This window comes from Phascolarctos cinereus, unplaced genomic scaffold (assembly GCF_003287225.1).
Source record: "Phascolarctos cinereus isolate Bilbo 61053 unplaced genomic scaffold, phaCin_HiC Scaffold_4;HRSCAF=312, whole genome shotgun sequence".
Classification (NCBI taxonomy): domain Eukaryota; kingdom Metazoa; phylum Chordata; class Mammalia; order Diprotodontia; family Phascolarctidae; genus Phascolarctos; species Phascolarctos cinereus.
The window spans coordinates 43298871-43307591 of record NW_027555847.1 but is presented as its reverse complement, the minus strand read 5'-3'; the positions used below and the strand labels follow the sequence as shown (position 1 = coordinate 43307591).

The window sequence follows — 8721 nt, the reverse complement described above, 5'->3', positions numbered from 1 at the left end:
AAGCAGGCCACCTTTCCATTTCCCAGCCTTTTTCCAAATCATACCACCTGTATTCTTTCATGCCCCTTATCACCCTTCCTCACCAGAATTCAGATTCTGTCTTTGGTAAATGAGCTATTGCCTTATTTTTCCTGGTAGTAGAACACCATGCCAGGATTACACTCATACCAATGCCCATACCAACTTGCTTTCCATCCACCAGCTACTACCTCTTTATATGTTATTTTCTTCTATAAGAATGTAAACTTCTATAGGGAAAAGACTGTCTTATTTGAAAGTACTTGTATTCCCAGAACTTAAAATAGTCCTTGGCCCAAATTAAAAATTATGAAATGCTTTCTCATTCCTTTATCCATTCATTTAAGTTGAAATTCTTTCAGTACTATGGTACAAAATTTTACTTTAGAGGAAAAACTTGGTCTATTAGCAATAGACAGGATGAAGGAGGTCCCAGTAATATAGTGAGGACTGGAATGGACCTTGGAGGTCATCTGGTCCACCCCTCTCATTTTGCAAATGAGGAAACTGAGACCTGGAGAGGTACTAACTCATGTTGACATAGTAAGTGGCAAAGATTTGGACCCAGGACCTCTGGCTCCAGAGCTATAGCTTAATTTGTTTGAATCCTGAGGATTTCCCATTTGTTGTAGTGAAGAAGAACTTTTGCAAACAGGAAAACTGTTCTACCAGCAGGCATAGTTTCATAAATTTATTTGGCTTTCTTTGTTTAATCAGACTGCCCTGTCCCTAAAAATATCTAAGTGCTGGACTAAGCATTAAATATAATCAACAAGCTCTAAATAATCTATGTTCTCTGAGAAATTGCACAAACTGCTGTGTAAGAATGGCTATTGGAAATAGCAAGGCTTTGCTCAGATATTTATTTTTTTGCTATTAAAAGCTTTCTATTTGTTGTCATTACTGCACTATGTGGAATTACAGAAAACTTTCTGGTGTTCAGACTGCTCATTTAATGATCTTAGAGTCCTCTGACATCCATTGCTATCCACTTAGGTTTTCAAATGGATGAATAAAGCTTATAGGAACTAAGCTTGAATGAGATATATTTCCAATGGTCAGGTATAGCCTGGGAAGCTCACTTTGGTTGATCTCACAAACCCACCGATTTGTGTTTCATTAATATTTTATTGTAATCATCAATATACTTTTATTGCGTCCACAGAACAACATGGGTGTTAAATATTGTAGTTAAATAAATTGAAGCATACGGCACAACTTTCCTATACTGTACAGATGGTGGAAGAAAACATGGAACTCAATCTATAAACCACATATGGGCAGTAACACCTACTTCTTTATACCAATATCAGTACTTTTCAACAATTCACTACAGGACGTGCATAGGACATTTTACAATAATGCATAATGAATTACCACCTCCTATAGTCTCAATTACAAAAAGGGTAACAAAAAGAGAAAAAGTACTTTTACTGTTTCTCTACAGAAACATCTTGCTGCTTAACAGACTAATTCATCCCAGTTTTCATTCATAAAAAGTCAGCTGTTATAAAACTCATATTATTTGAGCCCTTCTTTAATCAACAGTAATAAAAATAGTGTTGAGACCAGGAGCCATTTATATTTTCAATTAGATGATCTTATAAATAAACATTTGCTGACTCCCATGACAAAATGGCATAACAGGAGTGAATTAGGGATTGGAACTCTATCTACTAAAAATGAACACAGGGTTACCTCAGAGAACATGAGTGTGGTTACTCTCCTAACAAGCACATTGCACATTAATAACTGTCTTGAAGTGACTTAGAAGTGCGGAATAGCATAGTTACTTTAATAATTGATATGAGATTATCTGAGAAAGTATAACTTAGAAGAGACATTCAAAAAATTATTTTTGTAAATGGCCTAAGTTTAGCTCCCATATTTTAACCACAGTGTCAATGAGGCCAAGATCAATTCTTATTATTGAAACAGAACACAACTACATGAAAAGAAACTATAAGTTTTATGACTCAAAGGCAACTGAAGGCTGTCTAACTCCCATTTTGCCAGCAGAGAAAACTGAGGCTCAGAGCAGTACATGACTTCGGTAAGTTCACAGAGTTAGGAAGCAGCAGAACCAGAATTCAAACCCAGATCTGACTTCAGCTTTGATATTCTTTTCAATTTATCACTATATAGTGATAGTTTAATATGATAACCAATACAACGTGCCTCCAATATAGATTCTAATGCTCAACATTGAGATTGAAAAAGAGAGTGTGGATGAATCCATGTTAACTTATCATCTTCATTTGTTACTTTTATGTTTTGTGTGATTGGTGTTTCTGTGATGCAGGCTCTCTTTCCAATGATACATTCTACCATGCTTCTCTTCGGCAGATGCTTATATAAAGGCTCCACAGAGGTCCCACTCACTGTGGTGAGGACTTTCCATTAGATCTCTTGTCATTGCAAGAACACTAATGAAGCAGCCCAGGTTTTCATCTTGTTGTTAGTATTTGTCCTTCATTCTCAAATAAGAGAAGTGGCATCAGGAGGGAGATGTCTTGATTTACATTTGAATTGGATTGGTAATGGGAAAAACATGGACTTTCAATGGGCCAGGATGCAGTGGGAGACTTTTGCCTTTTTAAGCTAAGGTCTTTTACAGGTCTCAATCTCTCTGAAGCAACACCCATTCAGTAATTAAACATTCAATGAGAATTGAAGCAAAAGATGATCTAGTTTGCCTTCATAAAAGAATCAGTCGGGGAGGGGAAGATGATCAGAGTTTCCGGCCAGAACAGAAACAATTGCTATTTACCAGATTTTCATCAGATATTGAATCACAGAATAGATTTTGCAACAGAAGGCATCTTAGGGGTCATTATATTCAACCTACATCATCTTACAGATGAAGAAACAGAGGTTTACCATGATTATGTGGCTTCCCCAGGGTCACACAACTATTAAGGTGAGACTTAAATTCTGGTCTTTTTGAATCCAAGCCCAACACTATATCCATTGTGTAACTTAAGTGTCTGTAATTCTCAGCATCCTTCTCATCCAATCCTGTCAAGGAAGGGGAAAGACCATTGAGAACATGCCAAGTATCATTTCATTGATCCTTACAACAGCCCTGAAAGCTAGTTACTGTTATGATCCCCATTTTACAGTTGTGAAAATTGAGGCAAACATAAGTTAAGTGACGTCTCCAGAGTCACACACATAGTAAGTGTCTAAGGTTGGATTTGAATGAATCCAGGCCTTTCCTACTCTAGGTCCAGTCCTCTGTCCACTACACCACCTAGCTACCTGGTCATATGCCTCTGTGACAATAACCTTTACAATACTTCTCTTGCAGAATTTTTATTTAGTCATACCATTTACGCATGCCAATAACCTATGGGTAATCCTAAAAATTAATTCTTCACAGACTATGCTATCCCATGCTTCACAGTCATACAATGTCACCAAAGGAATATTATTATTAAAACAGCTGGTCTTTGATACAGCTAGAAATAACTTCATAATTTTCAGAGACAACTTTCCAATTCCTCTTTAATTGTGGACCTATATCATTATTCATATGCATGTCTGCTCAAGACATAAACACCTAACTGGCACACTGAATAAAGTAGCTGATTTGGAGGTAGAAGGACCTGAATTCAAATATGGCCTCAGACACTTTTGTGTGACCCTGAGTAAATCACTTAATCTCTCTGTACCTCTGTTTCCACAACTATAAAATGGGGGTAAATAATAGCAACTATCAGAGCTGTGGTGAAGATAACATGAGAAAATATTTTAAAGCAGTTTATAAGCTGTAAAGTACTAAATAAATGTTAGCTATTCTTATCATCATTCTTACAACTATAAATGCAATGTAAGTGGGTTGTGCAGATCTTATGCAATGAACTATGCTTATCAGACAATTGATAGAAAATAAATTTGTCAGTAATAGGATCAATCTCAAGAGATTGGCTATGGGTCAGAAATAATGTTCATAGAATCATAACTAAGAAAGGCTTCTTTATGGTTTAAATATGGTCAAAAATTATTTCCATCCCCTTAATTGGTATGGCCCATGATAATTTAACTACATGGAAGATATAAGCAATGCAAAAAATCCAGAAGGTTGAAAGGCATCTGCTTGGTGTAATATATATGTGAAGCCAAGGGGAAATAAAAGAACAAATGTAAGAGAGAAGATGGGACAGTGGAGGGAAATGATGGATTTGGAGTTGGAGAACTGGGATTCAGATCCCATGTCCGCTTCTAACCTGTTATCTATCTTTGACAAATCAATAACACAGTCTTCATTTTCCTCATCAACAAAGTAAGGAAATTAAACTAAATGGCTTCTGAAACTTCTACCAACTCAAATTATGTGGTCTTATGATCCCTATGATCTAGAACAAATACCTGACCAACTATTTCCTTAGGGTAGAGTATATATCTAATAATATTGAATTAATAAGATGCCAAAAAGCAATTAATAAGCCAATATTTTTAGCTTATTACTAATCAATTTAAACTAACAGAAAATTAACCATTACATAAGTCACTAACACATTATTTTCCATTTGTAGCTAATAGAAATAAATCAAAATAGTATATAAAATATATAACATAGCTAACATAAATTATATTATATATGAAGTATTTTATTGTAAATGTATATTCACACAATGCATGTGAATTAAACTTCATTATTTCAAACCACTTTTTATGCATTATTTTATTTTAATTTTCATAGAAAAACTCTGGGTTTAGTATAACTATTATGTTTATCTCTATTATCAGAGTGGAAGAATTTTAAATTCCAAGTCATTAAATGACTTGCCCACATTCTCTTAGCTAGAAAGTAACTCATAGTGTTTGGGATTCAAATCCAGGGCTATGGAGTTCAGTTCCAAGTCTAGTGGTCTTTTCACTGTAATCTTTCATTTAAATGCAGAAGAAAATAATTTAAAAATGACCAAGGAAAATTCGCTTTTAAATCAATTTTCTGCATTATGCTTCCCATTGAAATAAATGCATGTTTGAAAAGTAACTGCTTTAAAAGTCAACCTTGGGGCAGCTAGGTGGCACAGTGGATAGAGGGCCATCCCTGAATTCATGAAGACCTGAGCTGAAATCCAGCTTCAGACACATAACATTCACTCGCTGTGTGACTCTGGGCAAGTCACTTAACCCCAATTGCCTTAAAAAAACCCCAAAAACTCAACCTCTATCTTTAGACTCTCTTGTATTCAGAAAAGTCTAGAAAATACAATTTTCTATGAATAGTATCAGTTATCTCTCCAGTATCACCAGAATCCAAATAAGAAGGCTTTGTATAAATGAGGAATGAACTAACACATCTCTCTGCAGAGATTCGAGCATTTTTTTTAAATCAAACTTTTCTATAATTACACAATATATTAGACTCTCTCTCTCTCTCTCTCTCTCTCTCTCTCTCTCTCTCTCTCTCTCTCTTCTCTTTCTCTCTCTCTCTCTCTCTCTCTCTCTCTCTCTCTCTCTCTCTCTCTCTCTCTCTCTCTCTCTTTCTCCACACACACACTTTGGCATCATTCCTCTCCCTGATTCTCAAAGAGGAAATTGGCCACTAACCATTATTTATTGAGAACAACTTTGGAAGCCAGAGTGCATGACTCAGATCTCATTGTTTGGAAGTAAGATTTAATAATGGGCGCAGGTCTGGGAGTAGCAGTCTCACATCTAAGTTAGAACATCCGCATTTAGACCAGCGACCTCAGCTGATTGTGAACGCCCTAAGGGAAGACCAGGATCCCCATAACAAGTTCACTGTTGTTGGGGTTGATGCAGCTGGCATGGCATGTGCCATCAGTATCTTAATGAAGTATTTGGCTCATGAACTTGCCCTAGTTGATGTATAGATATATAGATATATGATATATAGATGTATGATAATAGAAGACAAACTAAACGGAGAGATGATGGATCTCCAACATAGAAGGTTTTTTCTCAAAATGCCAAAGATTTTTTCTGGCAAAGACTACAGTGTGACTGCAAACTCAAATTTGGTTGTTTTTATGGCTGAGGTACATCAACAGGAGGGAGAAAGTCAACTTAATTTAGTCTACCACAATGTGAATACCTTTAATTTCATAATTCTCAATATTGTTAAATACAGCCCTAATTGCAAGCTGCTTATTGTTTCCAATCCAGCAGACATATGTGGCCTGGAAGCTGAGTGGCTTTCCTAAGAACCGTGTTATTGGAAGTGATCACAATCTGGATTCTGCCCATTTCCGTTACCTGATGGGGGAGTGACTTGGTGTCCATTCAACATGTAGACTCAGTGTTCCTGTGTGGAGTGGTGTGAATGTTGCCGGTGTCACTCTGAAGAATCTTTATCCTGGGGGAGGCTAGGTGGCACAGTGGATAGGGCATTGGCCCTGGAGTCAGGAGGACCTGAGTTCAAATCCAGCCTCAGACCAACCACTTCATACTTACTAGCTGTGTGACCCTGGGCAAGTCACTTAACCCCAATTGCCTAAAAAAAAAAAAAAAGAAAAAAGAAAAAAGAAAAAAGAGTCTTCATCCTGCTTTGGGAACTGATGCATAGAAATTCATAAACAGGTGGTTGATAGTGGTTATGAGGTGATCAAGCTGAAGGGCTGTACTTCCTGGGCCATTGGCTTGTCTGTGGCAGATCTGGCAAAGAGCATTATGAAGAATCTTAGGAGAGTGCCTCGATTTTCCACTATGATTAAGGACTTAATGGCATTAATGAAGATGTCTTCCTTAGTGTCTCATGTGTCTTAGGGCAGAATGGCATTTCAGATGTGGTAAAGGTAAACCTGAATCCGGAGTAGGAGGGCCATTTAAAGAAGAATGCAGATACTCTTTGGGGAATCCAGAAGGAGGTGCAATTTTAAAGCCTTTTAATGTGCTGTCATTTTACTATAGAGAGCATGATGTGCTTTTCAAATAGTTCAAATCTTCTTCTGATTAGTGATTGAACACCAGAAACGTAAAACCTGTTAACACACTCTATTCTCTTCCTAAAGTTTGAAAAGGAGAACAGTGCAGTGTGACTACTATTTGTTAAACCCTGTTGTTGTTTGTGTGTGATGCTGGATATGACTTGTACAGTCTTAGTACTCGGTGTCAAGCAGACACCACAGGTACATAACTGCCTGCCTTGTATGTAAGTGCTACAGGTTCCCAGAGATCCAGAAGACAACATTCCTGGATGCAAAACACCATATTGTAGTAATACTTTATTGATGCATTGATCACCTTTGTGCCCCCTTCCATTAGGGCTCTGCAGCATGGCCCCACATATCACCTTTCCAGAGAACCTGTGTATATATTACACACACACATACATACATACATACATACATACATACATACATATATGCACACATATACACACATACATACATACATAGTTGTAAATTTCTATATATATTTCAATATAATATACCATTCAATATATATAAATTTCCATATTATATTATATAAGATCTATATATGTACCATGACACATTCTGAAGAAACAACAAATAACTAATTAAAAAAATGATTTAATTATGGAGTTTGGCTGATCCAGTTGACCAAATTAACAGGTGATCCCTGTCCCTTTCTTTTAGATGCAGTAATGAGACAGAAGTCTTATTAGATATAGTTACAGTTTTGTCTCAGTCACTTCTAATGCTTGCTAGCTAGATATTCAATACTCTGCCATTACTTAGTATTTGATATTGACACAGGAATTTGGCAGGACTGTTTGTTTCCATGCAACTTTCTTTTGTGGGTATGACAATTTAACTTTTATTTTTTATTAAAAATCTGAAATAAATATGGTTCCTATTTACTCTACATCAGCTCTTCTAACGGGGCTTCTCTCCAGCCCCTCAATGAAGTTTGAACTGTTAAACATTATTGAGAATCTCTCCTTGAAAATCATTCGTAGGCAAAAAGCAGTGGAATGTATTTTGGCAATACAGGATAAGAACATATGCTGTTGGAAGGAGAGGGCTCGGAGTAAGGGAGGGAGGAGAACTTTAGGTTCAAAAGATACCTAGATGCTCAGTGGAAAGAGGACTGGGAAGGAAAATTGACTCTGACCTAAAAAATATTGTTGAAAATTCTTAATAGGAAATGTCTTTTTAGAAATTGTTTTCTCTTAGTATGTGTTTGTAAGCTTTTTTGCCCAACTTCAAAAGCACAGCATATTCTTTGGGCTTTTGAAGTTGGACTAGCATTCTGCAATGGTTATTGTGTGGCCGGAAGCAAAACTGTCCCTTTGTTGTTTTCTTTTCTTTTTTTTTTTTTGTTAAGTCCATGAGGTCAGAAAGGTGCATCTCATTAATGTGCCCTGGATATAATCTCTAAGCTAAGAGTTTTGCTTAGTTCCTCTCAACCCAGCCCTAGACAGAACAATGAGAGTAAGCCTTAATTAACCATGACAGACTGTACTACAGTAACAGAGGTCAAGGATGCAAGTTTAAAATATCTCAAATATTTTCTAAAAGCTTCCAAATGCATCTTCATCTTAATGAGGATGCTTTCATTGCTGCCCAGAACCAAATGAATTTGTCAAATACCATACATATGCATTTTCCTCTATTTGTGGTGCTTTTGTGATTCTCCCAGTGATTGATTTTCCCTGACTCTTCAAATAGCTTTGTATTCTTTTTGTGCATATTTCATATTTCTGTATCTGCATGCATGTCATTGCTATCAGTAAAATGGCATCTCCTTGAGGGCCAGGACTAT

General features: G+C 36.5%; 1 pseudogene; it reads left to right on the top strand.

The window, feature by feature from the left end:
* The first annotated feature begins 5729 nt into the window (after window positions 1-5729).
* On the top strand, window positions 5730-6872 carry LOC110195625 (L-lactate dehydrogenase A chain-like; annotated as a pseudogene).
* The last annotated feature ends 1849 nt before the right edge of the window (window positions 6873-8721 follow it).